The following is a 23,635-nucleotide window of genomic DNA, read 5'->3' as shown; positions in this document are numbered from 1 at the left end:
ATGCAGAGTGTCATGTTGAGTGAAATGAGTCAGAAAGAAACAGACATAGAATGATTGCACTCATATGTGGAATATAAAGTAGCTGAGAGGTACAAACTTGCAATGATGCAATTTCTGGCAGATATTTCTCTGGACTTAGTTACTAAAATACTAAAATACAGAAATCCAAAACCGTGTGGCTGCTAGTGTGGCCACTTGACTTCATATCTCTTCATTCTCGGCAATGGAAAACAAATTATCAAATGCTTCCTTTTCAGCAGGTCCGACTTCAGGGGGGAGAAACTCTAAATAATAATAGTGAGGGTTTTTTGGTGAAATATTGAATGTAATCAAAGTAAAGTGAAAGAAAAGTGAAATTTATCAGTCACACAGGCGAGGTGGGGGGCTGGGAAGGTGGGGGATGGGGGGAGGTATACTGTGATTCTTGGTGGTGGAATATGTGCACTAGTAAAGGGATAGATGTTCAAGCATTGTATAACTGGGACTGAAAGCTTTGTAACTTTGCACATGGTGATTCAATAAAAGAATAAATTTAAATATATATATATATATATATATATATATATATTTCTTACATGTTTCAGCCCTACTCTGCAATTTCGGCGCTGTTAACTTTTTTTGTAGGATAACCTTGGGTGTGTCCTTTCAGCCTTGCCTCAGGGAACTTAGGTTTATCGGATTACACCAATCACAGTGCTCCGAGTCACTCCCATTGCTTTGTTTATCTGTAAACTCTTCTCTATATTCTCCTCCCCAATCAGTTAATCACCTTTTTCTATTCTGTTAGCTTGTAAAATCAGATCCTTCTAAGGACATTTAACTTGTATTGTAAGTTTTGTGTTTTTTTTTATAGTTTACCTTAAAGTAATGTCCTTTCTGTATGGACACAAAAAGACAGTTATTATTTTGCTTTTGTAACTTGGGAGTTGAGTGACTCCAAATAATATTTACTCTTGGGCATCTGCTTTCTTCACTCCGTTGCCCTTAGTTCCTAGCATCCAAAAGCAGGGTCCTGATGAGGGACTGAATGGACTCAGGGCAAGCTGTGATCTACTCTGGCATCAAAATGGGCCAGGCCAAAGTGCCACAATACTCAACTATAAGTTGAGAGCATAGTCATGGACAAATGCTGTCATGATCCAAAAGTAATGATGAGATTAGGACCCTGCTGGGGTTAGGAAGACTAAACCTGCCTGAGGACTGTGGTCTAGAATATATAGTGAATGTCCTCAGGAAGAACCAAACTAAGTTTGGTATATCTCTTACTGTGCTCATACAGAAAGACAATGCTGGAAATATTAGAAGTAAATTTACTACCACTATTTAAGTATATTACTAGCAGAGAGTCTCTTGCCCACGCACCTGGCTGTCCTCCCCAGGGCCTTCTCCGAGTGGATGGGCTCCTGCTTCCCTCCCCACCCTAAGCAGAGCTCCCAGAGGCCCAAGACCTCCAGAGCCTAGCCACAGCCATGCTCAAGGCCCCTCTCCACATGTTCAGATGAGCCTCATGCATGAAGAAACCGGCAGAGGAACCCAGGTGTGTGGGACCCAGGGCTGAGACCTCCAAGGCTGCTTGGATCAGGACTGGGCCTCCTCCACCCAGATTTCCCATCTCCCAGTAGCTAGGCAGTCACACCCAGGGACTGTCCCTGGTGCCCGTGTAATCTAATCAACGGCCAGCATCCAGAGACTTAAAAGCTAGCTCCTGGAACCACGAGGCCGCAAAGTAACCACGCGATATCTTATAGCTTACTTCTCCCCCTGGGAGAACCTGGCAAACCACTGGGAGTTTCCTGCCCACATGGGAGAGCCTGACAAGGTCCACATGATGTATTAATATGCCAAAACCAGTAATAAGCTGGGTCTCATTCCTCTGATCCTAAAAGAGCCTCCAGTACGGCATTGTTGGGAGGACAATGGTTGGTAGAGAGAGGCTTCTAAAATATCAGGGCTTGGACGAATGGAGATGTTATGGAGACTGGTCGAGAAAATCAATGATCAATGGGATGATGATGATGATGATGATGATGATGATGATGATGATGATGATGATGATGATGATGACTAGCTGAGGAAAGCTGAAATTGAAACACCCTGGATGGGATCCCACCCTTTATTGGATCTCCTAGTAATCTGAAGTAATCTCCTTAGATGAGATTTTATCCTTGAGTTAACCTCCTGGAGGAGAGACCTTATCTCTCTTTGCCAGTTTGTTAATGTTCAACCTTTGTATCACCACCCTACGTGATTGCTTTAAACTAAGACTGTAAGAAAGTTGGGGGAGAAGGAGTCAGGATCCAGGGAAGAGGAAGCAGGGAACGGGAAGAAGAAGAGGTAGAAAAAGAGAGTCAGGGAGTTGCCGTAGCGAGAAGCAGTCAGAGTCAGAATCTAGAGGTCAGAGTCAGAGTCAGGGGATCTGGGATCTAGGAATGAAGGGCTAGAAAGGAAGGGTATGTGACATGGTAGAGACAAGAGATTTAATAAAGGGCAACTAATCAGCAACCAGCTTGGTCCTGGTGCTTCCTTTGCCTGTCCATTGCAAACAGCCATCTCGATAAGGTCCATGAATAGGGGCTCGAGAGCAGCGACTGTGGGCAGCGAGAGAAAACTGCCAGGAGAGACCGCGAACACACAACACACACCACCCTTCTGCGTGTGTATATATTTTTTACACTTTACCATCAGTGTGCCCCAAATCCTCCACCACTATCACTATTTCTAGTTTACACATTTGCCTTGTCACTACCTGCTCCTCCCTCTTTTCCATTGCTAAACTCAGTCTGAAATGGAAGTGCAAAGTTATGTTAGTCTAAAGCTATGACTTTAGATGCCATCTATTCTCTTGCTTTTTTTCTATATGCCACAGAAGAGTCATACTCTTTTGATCTAGATAAGAGTCCCTCCTCTGATTTTTGAAATCTTTGATCTGCTGGTGACCTGAAATATGGTACAGGGTTAAGTTGGCAAGTCTGGTTCTGACTCTAAGAATCTGGTAAGCTGATTTGATTTTGTTTGGTTCTTTTTTAACCAGCATTATACTAAAGATGTCATGACAATGTTAAATTTCCCATAAAATAATATAATAAGGGTGGAGACCCAGTTCTTGTGAAGAAATTGAGCTTCCTAAGTTAAAATCACCTAAAACATATCCTCTGACACAATTTTTCCCCTCCTTCGTTATAGAGGAGCATAAAAGCAGCACACCATGTCCACCCATGACAGTCTTTGTTTCCAGTTCTATCTCTCCTCTCTGTGTGTGTGTGTGTGTGTGTGTGTGTCTATCTCAGTATTAACGGATGGGTTTAAGCCTACCCTCAGCCCTGTACTCAGAGATCAATCCTGGAAGTGCTGTAGGAACCATATGAAGTGCTAGAAATTGAACTGGAGTCAACTACGTGCAAGACAGGCCCCAAATATTACGTGCCTTTCCCCAAATATTACCTCTCTGGCCCCAAGCATCCAGATCTTAGGAAGCATTCTGACCTTTGCTTTCAATAAAAGAACAGTGTTTGGAAACATTTGAAGAGTTTACAAATTCTTTTGTGCATTACCCAATGACACCTAGTATTTTGAACTCCTTGATAATTCTTAGTCCTGTGTCATGATTAGCATATGTATCTTTTGAGTGTTTTTGGACCTTTAGACAGTTTTTTCTTCATTTGTTGTTTTTGTTTTACTTCTTGGTATGATGAGTTTTTTTATTAATGAGCATGCTCTATTGGTAATAGGGGTAATGTAATAGACTTATAAATAATTTTAAAGGCATATGATATAATGATCTAATTCACACCACAATAAAGTTTATTAATATATCTATTACTTCACCAGGTCACAATTTTAAAATATGAGAATTTACATTAATCAACAATGTTTAATTTGTACTGTAGCTAGAGAACCCAGAGACTTCCAATTTCTATAGTGACTGTCTTTATTGTTACCTTCACTCTCAGCAATGGGATCCCCTTGATGTCTTCTGAAAAAGAGCAGGCATAATTTTCAGTGAAGCAAAACTAGTTTTTAATTAAAGAAAATTTCTTTAGAGAAGTGTAAGGGAGGAGAAAAAGAAAGGTACATATTTGAGAGAGAGAACACATTTCTCCAGAGCAGAAAAACTGGAATCTGTATTTCTCAGGTCATTCAGATGCAATCTTTCAGTTATACTGGAACCAAGTTTGTAGTAATATTGATAATAAATGTTGCAGGAAGAAAATCAATTACCATATAATGAAAAAAGTCTTTAATTGGGCTGGTGATTCAGGTCATGATCATCACAAGCATCCAAAGATATTGAATTTATTCTCCCTGCCCTTCCTCCTGATCCCTTCTATGACATCGGACACTTGATTACTTGATTTGTTTGTGTTGAAGTGTCAATTGAAAGTGTCCTCACTATTTATACATTTTTCTTTATTTTTTCCCTAGTATGATACTAAAAGATCAAAAGGGAAACATTTCAAAAAAATAAAAGGCCTGCCTAAGTTGTGACTAATGATCAGGATTTGGATCTGGCAGTCTTATTTTTGGGAGAATAAAAGCATCTTTTGGAAAATAGTTGTTGGGTGTTGGGTGGAGTATCTATCCAAGTATTGCGAAAATTCACCAAGAGCCAACCCATGCAATATTGATGGCAGGGATATGAGTGACAGAAATCTTACTCAGGGTCTCACTCATAAAAGGCATATGTGTTTCATCGTGGGGTCATAATCTTGGTCCTAAACATAAACATTTTTTAGTACATAAGATTCTTGATTTTGGTTAACTGTATCTTACTGTACTTGATATTATATATGTAGGTATATGTAGGATAACATAGCCTCAGATAGCTTAGGTTTATTGGGTTACTCCCATCACAGTGCTCCCATTTCTCTGTATTTATTTGTAACTTCTTTCTTTGTATTCTGTTGACTTGTAAATATTGTTTTTCTCTTCTCCTTGTGTCCTTTGCATAGTTTATTCAGAGCCATGTCCTTTTGTATGGGTACAGGAAGACTGTAGCAAATGCTATGCTTTATAACCTGGGAGTCATTTGACTCTGTGTGATGCTTTCCTCCTGGGCATCTGTTCTCTCAGCCTAAGCCTCAGCTGCTCTTACTTCCTAGCACCCCCAAAAGCAGGGTCCCGACGAGGGACGGGACGGACCCAGGCCAAGCGGTGAGTTATGTGTTACCCTGGCATAGAGATGGGCCTGGCCAAAGTGATTAATGCTTAACTGTAAGTTAAGAGCTTGGTCATGGGCAAATGCTGTCATGATCCAAAAAGTAATAACTAGATTTGGACCCTGCTAGGGTTAGGAATGATTAATCTGGCCTGAGCGCTGTAGTCTGAGTCTATGGCAACATGCTGCCAGGAGAGCTGCCTTACAAGCCTCAATATATTTCTTACTGTGTCCTACAAAAATAACTAGCATTAAGATGTTGATGGAGTTTTTGGGCTGAGGAAAAGAGAAAAACACCTTAAGAGTTATTTTGCCTGCAGACTTTCTTATGCTGATTTTGCTACCAGATTGTGTGTAGCCCAGAAGGAAAGGTGGAGAGAGACAAGTAGGAGGGAGACTATTGGAGAGATGAGAATCCTGAAAGCGGGAATGAGGAATGAAGAGCTCTGAAGGAAGAGTGAGTGAGATGAGAGAGACAGAAGATTGAATAAACGGTAACTAATCAGCAACCAGCTTGGTCCTCATTCTTCCCTCGCCTGTCCTTGGCCAACAGTCATCCTGATCCAACCCATACACAGCGGCCGTTCCAGAGCACTGACCATGGGTGGTGAGACAGAGCCACCTGGAGAGCCCGCAAACACATCCTTCAGCTTGCGACATCTTTTACAGGTATATATGCTTGATAATAGACTTAATATTATATATGTTTTAATTTCTTAAGCAGAATATAAATCCCTTATCATTCAGTCATCAGTATCGTAATTGACAAATTAATATGCTTAAAATCATGCTGTGTATACAAAATTTGTTCACAGCCACTTCAATAATTTGGGGTTCTACTTAATCATCACCACAGGATCTAGCATGATACATATTATAAAACTGTCTTTGTCAAATATTCACCTGAGATTCACTAGAAATGAATATTCAATTTTAAGCTTCATTGTTTGGCATGAAAATATTTATGACTACATAAGAATATAGTAGAATGTAATAAGAAAAAAGTGAAACTATCTTTAAAGGTTTTAGATTCTGAGTCATTGAAAGGGTTCCTTTCAAAAGTTATTGATTTGAGAAGCTAAAATTTCTTTATATGGGTCCAGGCAGACAATATAAAGGACTAGAGTATATATATTTTGCATGAATGAACTCTGAGTTTTATTCCTGGGATCTCTCATGGCCTCTTAGAGTACTACCAAAAGCAGCATCCAAAAATGATACAAGAAGTAACCCCCTGTCCAGCACTGTTGGGGGTACCATTTCAACCTTATAGTCATTGTTGACTTTTAAACATATTTTCACAAGTAATCCATAGATTCAAATATTGCATCAAAGGGAGTTTGTTAAAATGATACTAGCACAACATTTTGAAAAATCCATAATGGGTACATATCTTTAAAAAATGTCTTTTACATAAAATCTCACAATGGGGACGTTACTGGTCCCTGCTCGAGCAAATCAATGAACAACGGGACGACAGTGCTACAGTGCTACATAAAATCTATGATGTTAATGGAATGAAATATGGTATTCCTTTCCAGAATTTCTTCATTAGAAAATAACTAGATATTGAATGTAATAAAATTACCAAATGACATATAAATTTGCTGGTACTTTCCCTCAATAATACCATAAATATAAATTATGTTAAATTTAATTTTATTGGCATTGTTGCAGTTTATTATTGTCTATTATTAAAAAGTAGAAATGTGGCCTCTTAATGCTTAATTTTATGTTCTCCTTAATAAGATTAAATATTTTCTCAAAATATTTGTAAAATTAAACATCTTATTCATTAAAATTTTATACTCATACTCTGGTATAGAAGATATTATACTTTTAATATTAACATAAATAAATAATAACTATTAACACTATTTGAAAGAGCACAGTTAAAGATAATATATTGATCCAAAGAGAATAGAATACTTAATCACTCAGTACTCTATAATGTATTATTAAAATGACCTTTGACTTATAGATTTGTTATCTGTACTATTAAACAAGGTGCTATAGTGCCATCTCCTGGAAAGTGTAATGATCTAGAATAGAAAATATAATCGAATATGATTGTATATTTCATAAGTTTTTCATGTGAGCTCATACAACAAGAAGGCAGGGAGAAGAAGAAGATAAAAACACAAAGTTCTCTTTTTCTCTCTATTTTTTTTTTTGCTTTTCGGGTCACACCCAGCGATGCACAGGGTTTACTCCTGGCTCTACACTCAGGAATTACTCCTGGCAGTGCTCAGGGGACCATATGGGATGCTGGGAATCGAACCCAGGTCGGCCACGTGCAAGGCAAACGCCCTACCTGCTTTGCTATCACTCCAGCCCCCAAAACACAAAGTTCTCTTCTGAGAGAAAAAGTGAGATAAAATATTTCAGCCTTCTTTTTACATTATTTCTTATTTCTATACAAACTTATAGCATGTATATTAATAATCTCTACAATATTAGATTAGGGATATGTGCTGAGTTTAGTGACCCATAAGTATAGGTCATGGATTATTTTTTCTGTCTAAATTACATTTGTAGTTTCATATTTCCAGACACACATATCCTCATTGTGAATCTCAAAATCTCAAAATTAAGATTGTTCATAAGAGATGTTGTTGATAGAATGACAGTCCACATAGCTATTGAAAATGCTTCCTGAACTCAAACTATCCATCTCTTATTTATAATTTTATAATAAAATATCTGGACAAATATGTAACTTTCTTCTTTTTCATCCAATTAGAAAACTTATTTTTAAGCTATTTTGCCCTCAATATGCTTATTAAACACTCTCAACATGTTATTTCTGAAGTCCTTAGCAGAAAGCTTATTGAGTTTATTAGTATTTGTTGAGTCTTTTTCACTACTATATCTGCTCAGTAACGTTGGTGGAGTTCCATGCCTCCTCTCCATCACTTCGGTTGCAGTCTGGATGAGAACTTTTCTGACTTACCACCCGTGTCCCCCAACCAGAGAGATCTTTGAATGAATCAGATGAGTTTTACCATGTCCCTTCCCTTTTGGAAAGTATTCAACCTTATTTTATTTTGGCTAACTGGTTGCTTGGAATTTTGTGTGAAGGTTCCAGTAAAACTTTCAGAGGCATTGCCCTGTCTGTCTTCTGCCTGAAATTCGGGGTTCTATGATTTCTGACTACCACTTTTATTTCAGAATTTTGGGGGAGTATGGGAATGGTGCTACAATTATGTTAATATTAGCACAGTGTGGTCAATGGAAAAAAAAAAAGCCACTCCAGATTCTGTGAATTTACTATCGGAGTCCAATGTGTGTTCTCTTTGAGATACGAAGGTGGCATGTATCACCGGTTTGCTATAGTAGCTTCTGGGATACTCAAAAGACCAGACTGTTGCTTGCGGGGCAAGCCTCAAGGACAAAAAAAGGCCCTTTAGGGTCTAGGTGTTTCTCCTATGGCGTAGTAAAAAGCAAAGCTCTGGAGTAGGGTTCTGAGACCACCCCATCGGTTTTTGTTTTTGTTTTTCTTTTTGTTTTAAAGGGGTGGACCCAAGGAATATAGGCAGAAAGGAGGTATAGGGGGGCAAATGATGGAGTGGCTATTTATGACCCTACTAGGAGATCAGTTCTAGGGGCCGGAGCGATAGCACATCGGGTAAGGCGTTTGCCTTGCACTTGGCCGATCCAGGTTCGATCCCCGGCATCCCATATGGTCCCCCAAGCACCGCCAGGAGTAATTCCTGAGTGCAAAGCCAGGAGTAACCCCTGAGCATCGCTGGGTGTGACCCAAAAAAAAGCAAAAAAAACCCCAAAAAACTAGGAGAACAGTTCTTTTATTATTTTAACTGTTATAAGAATAATTGAGCTCTCAGGTTAAAAGCTTCTAAGGTACACAATACAGTGCTGTTAGGGATTGCCAGTGTTGCACAATGAGCTCTAGAACTCACTCATGTTAAGTAGTTGAAACCTGATTAGATTTCTGTGCTTCTCTATTCATACTTAAGGAAAACTTACACCGATTTAAGATTTTAACAGCATATGTATAAATGTTGTAAATAACAATATATGGTTTTGTTTTTCATTCATTTTCTCTTCAATAAACATAAAGAAATGGACTTTCTGGGTTACAAGTTATGCGTAATGTATTTTCACAGTCTTTCATGGAAGATCAGTAATAAATCTTTTTATCCTAAATCTCATAACCTAATGTTTGGAAATAATCACATTCAGTCCTGTGCATTAGTTATGAGTATACAGATTTTCTTTGCAATATACTCTACTAAAAAACCCCACAATAATTAACTTATTTTTCCCCTATCTTGTTCATTAAAGGTGTTTAATTAGCATGCTTCACAAATAATTAAAAAAAATTGAACAGAAGCACTTTTATATGTTTCTGGTCCCTTTTCCCTCATAGTGGAAGAAGAATTAACTGCTTTTACTTCTGTTATATTTCTTCATACTTTATTGCTTTAAAAGATAACTCAGGGTTGCTTTTAATGGACACTTGAATGCTAGAGATTGAAGTAGTTACTTTTTAAATATAAAAAAGAGTGATCGAATGCAGTATGGAAAGTCAGCAGAAATATGTGTTAGAATAAATAAACCAACCTGATAATCTGAAAAATATTTAAGAGCCTTTTTGAATTAATTTGAATATAAAATATTTTCCTTCATTTGAGATGAAAACAAAATAAAAAGAAAGCTACTGTGTGATGTAAGCATCACTAAAATGTTGATCTACTTTGGAAAAAAAAAAAGATTGCCAAAACAACAGAAGACAAGAATCAAACAATCAAGAACATATCAATCCAGGAAAATCTTAAATGTGATTTCATGACTGTAAAATACCATCACAAAGGTCACTGGAGTAATTACAAGTGCTCTTGGACGACATGAACAAGCCATATATATTAGCTATATTTATTAATACGATCTTTATATTATCCAAGTCAGATCAATTAATATTATAAAAAACATTCTTTCCTCATTAGGTTTTTTTCTGTAATTTGAAATAATCTACCCTTGTTGGTAAAATAATTCCTCATAATCAGTGAAAAAAAAAGTGAGTTTTAAAGCCAGTCTGAGAGCACTGATTTAAATTATTAAGCTAAATAATTTTACAAAAAAATATTTGGGGGATATTTTAATCAGTCAATTTAAATTTAATCTGACATTTATACCTTGTGCTGGAGTGATAGCACAGTGGGTAGGGCGTTCGCCTGGCACCTGGCCGATCCTGGTTTGATTCCTCCACCCCTCTCAGAGAACCCAGCAAGCTATCGAGAGAATCTCACAGGCACGTCAGAGCCTGGCAAGCTACCCATGGCGTATTCGATTTGCCAAAAACAGTAACAGCAAGTCTCACAATGGAGACTTACTGGTGCCCACTAGAGCAAATCGATGCACAATGGGATGACAGTGCTACAGTGCTATTTATACCCTACTGGAGTGATAGCACAGCAGGTAGGGCGTTTGCCTTGCAGGTGGTCAACTCAGGTTTGATTCCTCCTGCCCTCTCAGAGAGCCCAGCAATCTACCTAGAGCATCTCGCCCGCATAGCAGAGCCTGGCAAGCTACCCGTGGCAAATTTGAGATGCCAAAAACAGTAACAAGTCTCACAATGGAGAAGTTACTGGTGCCCACTCGAGCAAATCGATAAACAATGGGCTGACAGTGCTACAGTAAATTACTTGAACATCAAATTACCTTATGTTTAGATATTATCGTTATTTTTAACTTTTATTCATTATATTAAAATATACTATTTCATAGCAAAATACTTCAACTTATTGCTGAGAATATCTGCCCATGGTGTGCTAGTAAAATGTATATGTGATATTTAACTAATTACAGGTTCATTCTATTGGTTTTATTTCTTTAGAGAACCAAAATATGTGGTGTCAAATGTATACCAACTAGCATATGAATTAAACTATAAAGACTACATTTATCAATATCCAAGAGGGCCTATTTCCTTTATAAACTTCAGAAACAAACTGTTTACCATTCATAACCTGTAATTTAATTTAAAAGAAAAATTTACAGATTGATAATTATTAACTAAATTTGAATATTTGATTTGAATATCTATAGGCTATCTATGAACTATATGATCTTGGGTAAGTCAGAAAACCTCAAATCATGTCTTCAATACCTATAAAATGATAACAGTAACCATTATTTGGTATGATTTTCTTGAAGATCTTAGAAAATTTATTTAAAAATCCTGACAACTATGTGGAATAAAAAGTACTATTTATGTATCAGTTTAATCATAAATCCATCATATTTGCAAAAGCATAGTTTATCTGTTACAAAAAGAGTGTATGTTTTTAATTCTTAAGCAGTAAATATTCATGGTTATAGTTTTACATGACCAGGATCTATGGTCTAAGAAATTATATTAAATAATTATTGACAATGGTTAAAAATTGTGTATCATGCATTATACCACATTATGTTATATGTATCATGTATTATATCATATGTCTCTTGAAGGATAATGAAACAATGTTTCTTATGTAAATACTAGAAAAAAATTACTTTCAAAGCAATTTCATGAGTCCTCTGACTCAAAGAAAATAATGATAAAATAATTTCATTTCATAATATGATAATATTCCATATAAAATACTGTAGTTGCTATAATCAAGCCCATGTACAGTGTAATTGAGAGTCTCTTATGTTTTTCAAAATTGCTGAATATCCACTTTTTACATTAGAAGAAATTTCATGATTTACCAATTGTACTTAGTGACTAGTCAAGATTCCTTTTAGATTTATTTGATCAATTTCAAGCTTAAAAGCATAGCTAAGGGACACACCTCTATGAACTGCTTTGCTAAAACTGTGGTGAAGCAAAACAACATATTGTATACATTTTGAACCGCCATACTCATTTTTCTCTATAAATTAAATTATGTGGCACCCCCTCAGAAACTGTATGTGTAAGTGTTTTTAGAAATCTTTATAGTTCATCTAGATTTTTCCCTATGTAAGTCATGCATGAGCTTATAAATTTCCTTTGCATTTAATTGTCTCATGTAACATAAATAGAATTATGCACTATATGCTTACCTTTTTTCTTTGATTTACTTCACAGTAAAGATTAAGCAATTTATCAATTATTTTCATATATTTGTTAAAATGATAAAATACTGACTCTGAAATTGTTGGTGATGTTGATCTCACACTATTTCAGAAATTCAAGTATTTAAAACTATATATAATAAATCCTTGAAACATAGGACAAATTTGATTGCAAATGAATATCCATCTGGCATCTTTTTAAAATTTTATATTTATTTGTAAATATAAATTTAGTAAATATAAATTTTACAGAAGTCACACCTGAGAAGCTAGGTGGTACAGTGATAATTTTCCAAGCAGGGCATGGCCAATGACTGGGTGTAAATTGCCAAAACCAGACTCAGCAGTGTTTAGGATAACATGAAATACTGGGGATTAATTTAGGGCTTCTCATATTCTAGGCATTTGCTCTACTACTGGAGCCATCTATTCACTCCAAATTGCTATCCCTTTATATTTATATGTAGTCATTAATGTATAATTATACTTTTTCATACATCACATAATTTTGCATGGGTCTTGCACAAATAAAACAACACAACAGGTACTTAATAACTTTAATGAAATCATTAAACTTTTAGAAGTTCATAATGTGAGGAAATAAATAGAAATATCAACAAAGAATAAAAAGTCAATAAAACTAAAGATAATAGGATTAGTACCGCAAATATTAATGCCTAAAAATTCTCATGCATTCAAGTACCTTACAGGCTTATTGAATAAAATTTAAAATCTTTATTAGAATTAAAAAAGAAAAAAGTTTTGTTTAGAACGTTGATCATCTAGTTATTAGGTTCTGTGAAGTAGGTTAGGGAAGTGAGAAAATTTCAAAAGTTTATACAAGCTGTAAGGACATGGACAGAGCAGTATTTTAAATAATTTATCTTGTAAACAAAATGATTTATTTTTGAATTTAGACAGATTATTTTAGACAGATTATAAGAGATAAAGCCAAATATAAGAAATTTATTAGGGCCTCTAAGTTGTCCAAAAGAGTGGAAATAGGAGTCTACTTCTATGGTAAAGAATATAAAGTGGATAATGTTTTAAAAAGTTATTATAAAGGTAGCATTGAGAAATTTGACAATTGACTAGCCACTGTCCATTAATCTTTATGTTTTAAATAAAAATGCCATTTTGGTATTATCAAATAGTGAATCTATTTTAAATACAATTTTTGCTGGATATAAGTACTACAACCGGTATTTAAAAATAAATATAGGTGTTCAATAAATGTAGGGATTCCACAAATTTACAATTTCCATCTAGAGTCTACTAATTGTTTATGACATTTATATATGACCATTTTTTTGCTATTCTATTTTTCATGAGCCTGAAATTAACTTTTCATTCCCCTACCATATTCTCAAATTCCTATGTTCTCTAGCTCACTCAGTGGCTTTACTGTAAATCTGATTTATGCACATAGATAAAACCAAGTAACAAAATATTCCTCAGTGACAAAGACTACAGTGTTCTCTTGAGCTCTTTTTTCCATATTTTCAAGAATTTTGAAGGTCTAAAAACATACCTTAATTTTAATCTAAAGAGAGACATGTTTGCTACTCATTTTCTTGGCAGTGGAAAACCTAAGAAATTTTTAACAAAAGCAGGGATTTCATCACTTCTATCACAGCCAAAGCATGAAGGTGTGCTTGCATTTGTTACTCTTGCCCTCCAAATACATCAGAGTTGACATGAAGTGACCCAGTTGGTGACATTTGTGCTATATTAAGGGAAATCTAAATTTTGAAACTTCCTGCATTTCAAAAAAAAAGATGCTAGAAAACCATTCTGTTCCTTCTTTGAGGAAAATATTATCTTTAGTACCATGATTAATGCATCAGATACTTGCTCTGACCTTAAGGAAGAGTATCCCTTTATTTGTCAAGATTGTGCACTGTGCAAACAGTTATTCCATCAAGTTTGAGATGGCTTAAATAGATACCTATTAACACTTCAATTATAAAAACAACTACATGATACTTTTGAAAACTGGATGAAATGCATTTTAAGGAAAATTATTTAAATAAGTTAAACCATATTTTAATATCAAAGTCAGATATAATAATACGATTCTATGAAAGCATATTACCTACTATGCTATGTTTTTACCTATCTCCCTGTTTAGGTTTCATACAGTCTGACTTAAGAAAAATAATGCATGTACATGGAGTAGTCTAAAGAGAATCATGAAAGCTGACTTGTAGGTAGAAATCATTTCAGAAATAAATGCTAATTTTGTAAGAACAAAATCCATCCTCCTCTGTAGGGCATTGACTTGGAAATTGTATAAGAATTCAATATCAAAAAAAATTAAAAAAAATTAAAAAAAAATTCAATATCAGACAAGTTCTTTTCAATGTACACTATTCTTTTTTTTTAATTCTTTTATTGATTCACCATGTGGAAAGTTACAAAGCTTTCAGGTTAAAGTCTCAGTTATACAATGCTCAAACACCCATCCCTTCACCAGTGCACATATTCCACCACCAAGAATCACGATATACCTCCCCCTCTCCCCCCACCTCCCCAGCCACCCACCCCGCATGTGTAACTGGTAAATTTCATTTTACTTTCACTTTACTTTGATTACATTCAATATTTAAACAAAAAAAATTCACTATTATTGATTTGGAGTTTCTCCCCCCTAAAGTCGATCTGCTGAAAAGAAAGCATTTGGTAATTTGTTTTCCATTGCTGAGAATGAAGAGATATGAGGTCAGGAGGCCACACTAGCAACAGCATAGTTTTGGATTTCTGTATTTTAGTAACTAAGTCCAGAGAAATGTCTGCCAGGAATCGCAGCATTGTAAGCTTGTACCTCTCAGCTACTTTATATTCCACATATGAGTGCGATCTTTCTATATCTGTTTCTTTCTTTCTGACTCATTTCACTCAGCATGATACTTTCCATGTTGATCCACTTATATGCAAATTTCATGACTTCATGTTTTCTGACAGCTACGAAAGGGACTCTCCTTCACTGCTGGTGGGAATGCCGACTCGTTCAGCCCTTTTGGAAAACAATATGGACGATTCTCAAAAAGTTAGAAATTGAGCTCCCATTTGACCCAGCAATAACACTCATGGGCATATATCCCGGAGAGGCAAAAAGGTATAGTAGAGATGACATCTGCATTTCCATGTTCATTGCCGCTCTGTTTACAATAGCCACAATATGGAAAAAAACAGAGTGCCCGAAAGCAGATGATTGGCTAAAGAAACTCTGGTATATTTACTCAATGTATACTATTCTTATAAATTAAAAAAATGTAAAATTTATAAATCACAAGTTATCAATGCATTGTAGCGCTGTTGTCAAGTTGTTTATCAATTTGCTCGAGCGGGAACCAGTAACATCTCCATTGTGAGACTTCTTGTTATTGGTTTTGGCATATTGCTATGGGAAGTTTTCCAGGTTCTGCGATGCGTGGGATATTCTCGGTAGCTTGCTAGGCTCTCCGAGAGGGACCGAGGAATCGAAATTGGGTCGGCCTCATGCAAGGCAAACACCCTACTGGCTGTGCTACCACTCCAGTCCAACATTTAAACACACACTACATATCGATTTAGCTCTCAGAATCCATCCTAGCCCATGGCTATTTGCTACGTGGTTATTAAAAACACTGAGCTAAGCATGTGGGATCTTTTCAAAATAAAACATTAGAGAACAGAAGAAAGTATTTTTCTGAGTCCTTTTTCATGATCTAGTACCAGCCCGAATTGCCCCACTTAGAAGGCAATCTGTTCCTTCCTCTTAGATGATGATCTCAGGTTAATCTGTAATCAGTTAGTTGGGGCAATTGTCCTCAATCATATTTTAAAGGGAATGATTAAGACTTGTTAGATATCTCAACTTATGAACTAGACATCTAGTTCATAAGTTTATGAACTAGATGTCTAGTGGAAAACTGATGAAAGGAACAATACAAAACTCAGATAAAAAGGAAGATTTGATAAGAATGGGGCAGAAAAATCGGGATTTTTCTTATTTTCCAATTCAAAGCAGAAAGCTTGTTCCTTCTCTCCACAAAGTCATAAAATTGAGACAGATAGCCAAGTGCAGGTGGGAAATGTGTGTCATGTATATACAGCACATCCTTACCCTACCCCAGTGCTGCCCTGCCATCTTCATCCCATTCTGTAACTGTTCCACTCACCAGAACAAATCTAGTTAGTATCAGTAAAAATCACACAGAAATAGAAGAATTACCTCTGATTAATCATGGAGTTCCTATCACAGACCGAAGAAGTACTTTTCAGGCCCCACCTGGCTCCAGTAGTTTGTCCCTAACAGGTGAAAAATAGTCCTTTCCAAATTTTATGTGAATAAGAATATAGCTATTGCCACCCACAATATCTATGCGTACAGGATATATTGTGAGGATAAGTAGACCTTCCTACAGGACTGCGAGGATTAAGGAGAGACAGCAGCTGGTGGGCGCCTTCTCCATCTCATGGAGATTTTGAACGTGAGGAATGTCATGGTGGTGGTCTCACACTGGTATGGGGGGATTCTGCTGGGCCCAGATCACTTTAAGCACATCAACAACTGTGCCAGAAACAAACTAGTAGAGAAGAACTACACAAGTTCTCTAAGGAATCTTCTAAGGCTTTGGGAAAGATCAAAAAGTAAAAAAAGATAAGAAGAGGAGTGAACATCAAAACTTCATTATCAATGCATATATTTATAAAATGCATATATAAAAATATAAACCTCAATTTAAAATATATTTAACATAATAGAAGCTATTTTCATGTAAACATATACATAAAAATACTTAGAATATCTTGGTTGTGAATGGGATGGGAAGTTAAGCTGGGCATGTAAATGACATGACACCAGATACACCATTGATATGAATGCAAATTAGTATAATACTCCTGGACATAAATTAGTCGATATGTGTGTAAAGCATTAAAATGTGGATGCAACATATGTTTCTAATGAATTCAACTAGTTAATATAAAAAGAAAAAGATAGCATCCCAGCATTACTTAGGGATCTCTCTGGGCTCTCTGCTAAGGGATCACTTCTGATTTTGTTCAGGGCATGATATGTGTTGTGGGCGATTGAACCTGGATCAGCCATGTACCTAGCAAGTAATCAGAATCAGGACTAGGCCTCTTCTGCCCAGATTTCCCACTTTCCAGTAGCTAGGCAGTCACACCCAGGGACTGCCCCCCGTGCCATGTAATCCCCCATGGTGGGTTGGTAATCCCACCAATGACCAACATCCAGATACTTAAAACCATGCTCTCAGAAGAGTGATGCAGAGAGTCTTTTGCCTGCTCGCTTGGCTGTTTTCCAGAGGGGCCCCTCGGAGGGGGTGGGCTCCAGCTTCCCTCCCTGCCCCTAGCAGAGCTCCCATGGATGAAGACCTCAGGAGACTAGCCACAGCCATGCTCAAGGCCCCTCTCCACAACTTTGGATTAACCTCAGGCATGAAGGTACTGGCAGAGGAACCCAGGTGTGTGGGACCTGGGGCTGAGACCTCCAAGCCTGCTCGGATTGGGACTGGGCCTCTTACACTTAGATTTCCCATTTTCCAGTAGCTCGGAGGTCACACACAGGGACTGCCCCCCAGCACCGTGTAATCCCACCAATGACCAACATCCAGAGACTTAAAACGAAGCTCCCTCTGGGAGAACCTTGCAAGTTACCAAGAGTTTCCTGCCTATATGGGAGAATCTCGCAAACTACCCATGGTGTTTTCATATGCCAAAAACAGTAACAATGCTGGGTCTCATTCCACTGACCCTGAAAGAGCCTCAAATGTGGCATCATTGGGAAGAACAAGTAAAGAGAGGCTCCTAAAATCTCAGGGCTAGGACAGATGGTGACATTACTGAGACTGCTCGAGAAATTTGACGATTAGCAGGATGATGATGATGATGGTGATGATGATGATGACACTCACTCCAATCCTTTGATACAGTGTCCTATATTCTTATTTTATTTTGTAACATTATAGCATAAGCATTTCCTTGATCTCAATATAATATTTTTCATAAATATACCAAAGCAATGTTATTTATGCTCTATTGTTATTATTTATGTTCTAATATTGCTTATATTCTAATGTGAACTCACACAAGTAACTAATATGAAAACTCTCATAATGACCACAATATTATCATCACATTTAAACTATTTAATCTGTAAGTATTAGATATTTTGTTACTGATCTTTTTTATTTTCTTTTTTTGGTTTAATTTTGTATTGCATTTGTAATAAAATGTTATTTATCATACATGGTGTTAGGTATCCATTATATGGATTTTTTCATTTTCCATGCTTTTTCTATATTAGTTCATACAGATTTCTGTCTAATTGATTTTTTGATATACATACATTTTTTGATATACATACATAATATATACATAATATATACATATTACAATTAGTAACATTTGAAGTACATGGTATTACAGTTTTATCCAATCTCTGTTACATAGCTTTTACTTCCTGAGACTGCATGTCAATGATTGCATGTTTAGAAAAATGTTATGCCCATGATTTAAGTAAATATTTATCTACATTTTTCTGGTAAATTTACATTGATGTTTTAATGTCCTTAAAATGTCTTTGGAATATACTATTTTGTGGAGAGAGGTATGGAAATTTTTCCATTTTTTTCTAATGCTATTTATTTCAAAAACCTATTTCTTCCATTCCCAGTTAGTATGTAAGTTTTCTTTAATTATTGTTACAGTTGTTTTATTAAAATTTTCTATACATGCGGGTAGGGTGTGTAGGGCATTTGCCTTGCCAACCCCGGTTTGATTCCTCTATCACTCTCGGAGAGCCCAGAAAGCTACCGAGAGTATCCTACCTGCTCGGCAGAGCCTGGAAAGCTACTCATGGTGTTTTTGATATGCCAGAAACAGTAACAAGTTTCACGATGGAGACGTTACTGGTGCCCATTTGAGCAAATCGATGAGCAATGGGACAACAGTGCTACAGTGACAGTGGAGTATTCATCTCAGAAATATTTCATTATATTGTCAACATGTCCTCAGAAATATCACATTAAAAGTTTTATACATAAGTTTTACTTTTGTTTAATATTTTATATATTTATCAGGAAAAATCACTCATATTGCATTTCTCCTTTGAAATATGAGTATTATTCTGCATCATGTTTTTTATCTTTTGATTATAGCATTTAAATAATTTGGCGTATTGTCTATACTATCCCTTTGGAAGAAATACTAACTAAATTCCCTGGACTCACACTAGTATAAAAATATCTCACCTCTCAAGGTTAAAGGCACTCTAGTCTCAAGTTCAGGAGTTGACAACTGGATTGAATATCAATCACATTTTATTTTGTCTTTTAGAAAAATTCTGCCAAGATGAACTATAAAAATAAACACAAATGGGATTTATGATGGTTTTTAGGAGATGCCTTGGGCCAACTTTCAGGATCAATGAATTTGTTTCTCACTTTAGTGCTTAGAATGACTCCTTTATATACCCTGGAGTAAATAGCTTGTCTAATGTTATCCTTTAGAGACATACAATAAGTGGGGTTTTCTTCATCAAAACAAAGCGTTTATTATCAGAATCAAGTTAAAGTTATCGATTCTTCTATACCAAGTTGTTATAAATCCTAACATAGTACTGAGTTGTGTAGGTCACAAAGGACTTTTTTCTGGAAATATCATGTATCTATTTCTCCACTGAACCCTAATTTCTAGAAATAATCCTTTAGATGTCAAGAAACGAAGATAGAGGATACATAACCCAACCAAGTAGATGGTAAATGGCAATGGTTTTGAAGCATTACAAGAAGGACAAAAGCAAATGCTACAACTTCTTTTTTTTGTCTGAAAAAAATATCTGGAATCATTCTACATTAAATCAAAAGACCTGCTATATTTAAATAATTTTAAAATTATTTTAAAATAATTTAAATATAATTTAAAAGTATAATGACAAGTAATCTTATATATGAGAACAACATATAGAATCCATATGTACTTTCCTATTCATATATATTAGTCTAAAAACAAATGCATCAGTCCAAATGTCATTTACATGTTCATTTAGTCAGGAATGTAGTTGAGTCATCCATTGCCAAGAAGATAGCTAGTATACTTTTATAATCTTATTACTTTAATTAGAGGCTATAACTAGTAATTTAAAATAGAAATGTATAGAAAATCCCAGAATGAATATAGAAATGAAACATTTATTTCACTCTTATTTTGTAAGCAATTACTTTTATATTTACCATCTTCACAGCCACAATGGAGACTCACTGAATGAAAAAATTATTTAAAAATATATTTTAAAAATCCTTTTACTGTTATGGTCTAGTTAAGCAACTAGTAGTCTCTACAGAAAAAGCTAAGATCTTATTTTATGTACTGAAGGTCATAAAATAACGATGCAGTAAGTGTATACTATATCCTTTAAACTATCAATTCTGTTGATTAGTATACTCATTCAATAAAGAAAACTTTGTAATTTAAAGTCACTGAAATAAGGCAGTATGGTGCTATATTTTAACCAAAATTTAGTTTTACTGACACTGAAAATATATACTGCTAAATATAATAAAAATTAAATAATGAAACTAAATAACGTAGAAATAGGACTGGAGCAATAGCATAGCGGGTAGGGCACTTGCTTTGCATGAAGCCGACCTGGGTTCGATTCCCCTGTCCCTCTCAGAGAGCCCCGCAAGCTACGAAGAGTATCCCACCCGCACAGCAGAGCATGAAGCTAGCTGTGGCATATTCGATATATCAAGAACAGTATCAACAAGTCTCACAATGAAGACATTTCTGGTGCCTGCCTGAACAAATAGATGAACAACGGGACAACAGTGCTACAGTGCTACAATAATGTAGGAATATATGTAAATATAGAGAAAAATCACTGTCACTGTCATCCCATTGCTCATTGATTTGTTTGAGCGGGCACCAGTAACATCTCTCATTGAGAGACTTATTGTTACTGTTTTTGGTATATCCAATACACGTGTTAATAAATAAAAATGCTGGTGGCCAGATGAGAATAACTTTCAGCCTCTTAAAGAGACTTTATCATTGTAAACCCATACACAAATTGCTGAGTGGGACAATATTTTTCCCATTATACAATGTATTTGACAAGCAAAAGCAAAGGGATGAAGGTGCGGCTAACTGCACATTCTCAAGCAAATGATAAAAGCTGCTAGACATTCTTACCAGGAATTTTAAAAAGTGATCAAATTAGTTCTAAGACCATTATTCACTACTTATCTTCAACTCACATCAAAATATAATTCAGGCTCTGGAGGGCAGAAGGAAAGGGGAAACTGGGGAGATTGGTGAGGTAAATGTACACTGGTGAAGAGATGTAGACATTGTATGACTGAAACTCAATGAGGAACAACTTTGTAACTGTGTATCAAACGGTGATTCCATTGAAAATTAAAACAAGAAGTATAACTCAAAGTTTATAAAGGTTAGAGGTAGAACTCAATTGAGTAATGTACTAGTTGAATAAAACTATAGTAATATTTGTCTCAACCTATGTGAAAAGGATTGTGTTTATATCCAACAAAAATGAGGAACTCTTTGGAATCAGCTTAACTAAAGAAGTAAAGGACCTCTACAAAGAAAACTATAAAACGCTACTCCATGAAATAAAGGAGGACATGAGGAAATGGAAACATATCCCCTGCTCGTGGATAGGGAGAATAAACATTGTCAAAATGGCAATACTCCCAAAAGCATTATACAGATTTAACGCTCTCCCTATAGGGATACCCATGGCATTCTTCAAAGAAACGGAGCAAGCAATCCTGAAATATATATGGAACAATAAACGCCCACGGATAGCTAAAACAATTCTTGGGAAAAAGATGATGGGAGGCATCACCCTCCCCAACCTTAAACTCTACTACAAAGCGGTAACAAAGCATGGTACTGGAACAAAGGCAGAGCGGCAGACCAATGGAACACGGTGGAATATCCCAACACACAACCTCAAATGTATGACCATCTAATCTTTGATAAAGAAGCAAGAGATATGAAGTGGAGCAAGGAAAGTCTCTTTAACAAGTGGTGCTGGCACAACTGGACAACCACATGCAAAAAAAATGGGCTTAGAACTCGACCCGACACCATGCACAAAAGTCAGATCAAAATGGATTAAAGACCTCAACATCAGACCACAAACCATAAGGTACATTGAAGACAAGGTCGGCAAAACCCTCCACGATATTGAAGATAAAGATATCTTCAAAGATGACACGGAACTAAGCAAACTAGTAAAAACAGAGATCAACAAATGAGACTACATTAAACTAAAAAGCTTCTGCACCGCAAAAGATACAGTGACCAGAATACAAAGACTATCTACAGAATGGGAAAGGATATTTACACAATACCCTTTCTACAGAATGGGAAAGGATATTTACACAGACAAGGGGTTGATATCAATGGTATATAAAGCACTGGTTGAACTCTACAAGAAGAAAACATCCAACCCCATCAAAAAATGGGGCGAAGAAATGAACAGAAACTTTACCAAGGAAGAGATACGAATGGCCAAAAGACACATGAAAAAGTGCTCTACATCACTAATCATCAGAGAGATGCAGATCAAAACAACCACGAGATACCACCTCACACCACAGAGACTAGCACACATCCAAAAGAACAAAAGCAACCGCTGTTGGAGAGGATGTGAGAAAGGGACCCTTCTACAATGCTGGTGGGAATGCCGGCTAGTTCAGCCCTTTTGGAAAACAATATGGATGATTCTCAAAAAACTAGAGGTTGAGCTCCCATTTGACCCAGCAATACCACTGCCTGGAATATATCCCAGAAAAGCCAAAAAGTATAGTCGAAATGACATTTGCACTTATATGTTCATCGTAGCACTGTTTACAATAGCCAGAATCTGGAAAAAACCCGAGTGCCCTGTAACAGATGACTGGTTGAAGAAACTCTGGTACATCTATACAATGGAATACTATGCAGCTGTTAGAAAAAATGAGGTCATGATATTTGCATATAAGTGGATCAGCATGGAAAGTATCATGCTAAGTGAAATGAGTCAGAAAGAGAGAGACAGACATAGAAATATTGCACTCATCTGTGGAATATAGAATAATAGACTATAAGACTAACATCCAAGAATAGTAGAAATAAGTACCAGGAGGTTCTCTCCATGGCTTGTAGGCTGGTCTCTCATTCTGGGCAACTCAGAGAAGGGAAAACCAAGTAAAATGTGGTTGGAGGTCATGTGGGGGGAAGATGATGCGGGCCGAATATAGACTAGAGACTGAACACAATGGCCACTCAACACCTTTATTGCAAACCGCAACACCTAATCAGAGAGAGAGAACAAAAGGGAATATCCTGCCATAGTGGCAGTGTGGGGTGGGGGGAGACGGGGCTGGGGAGGGG

Source organism: Sorex araneus, chromosome 1 (assembly GCF_027595985.1).
Source record: "Sorex araneus isolate mSorAra2 chromosome 1, mSorAra2.pri, whole genome shotgun sequence".
NCBI classification, from domain to species: Eukaryota; Metazoa; Chordata; class Mammalia; order Eulipotyphla; family Soricidae; genus Sorex; species Sorex araneus.
The sequence above is the reverse complement of the archived record's forward strand: the minus strand, read 5'-3'. Positions refer to the sequence as shown.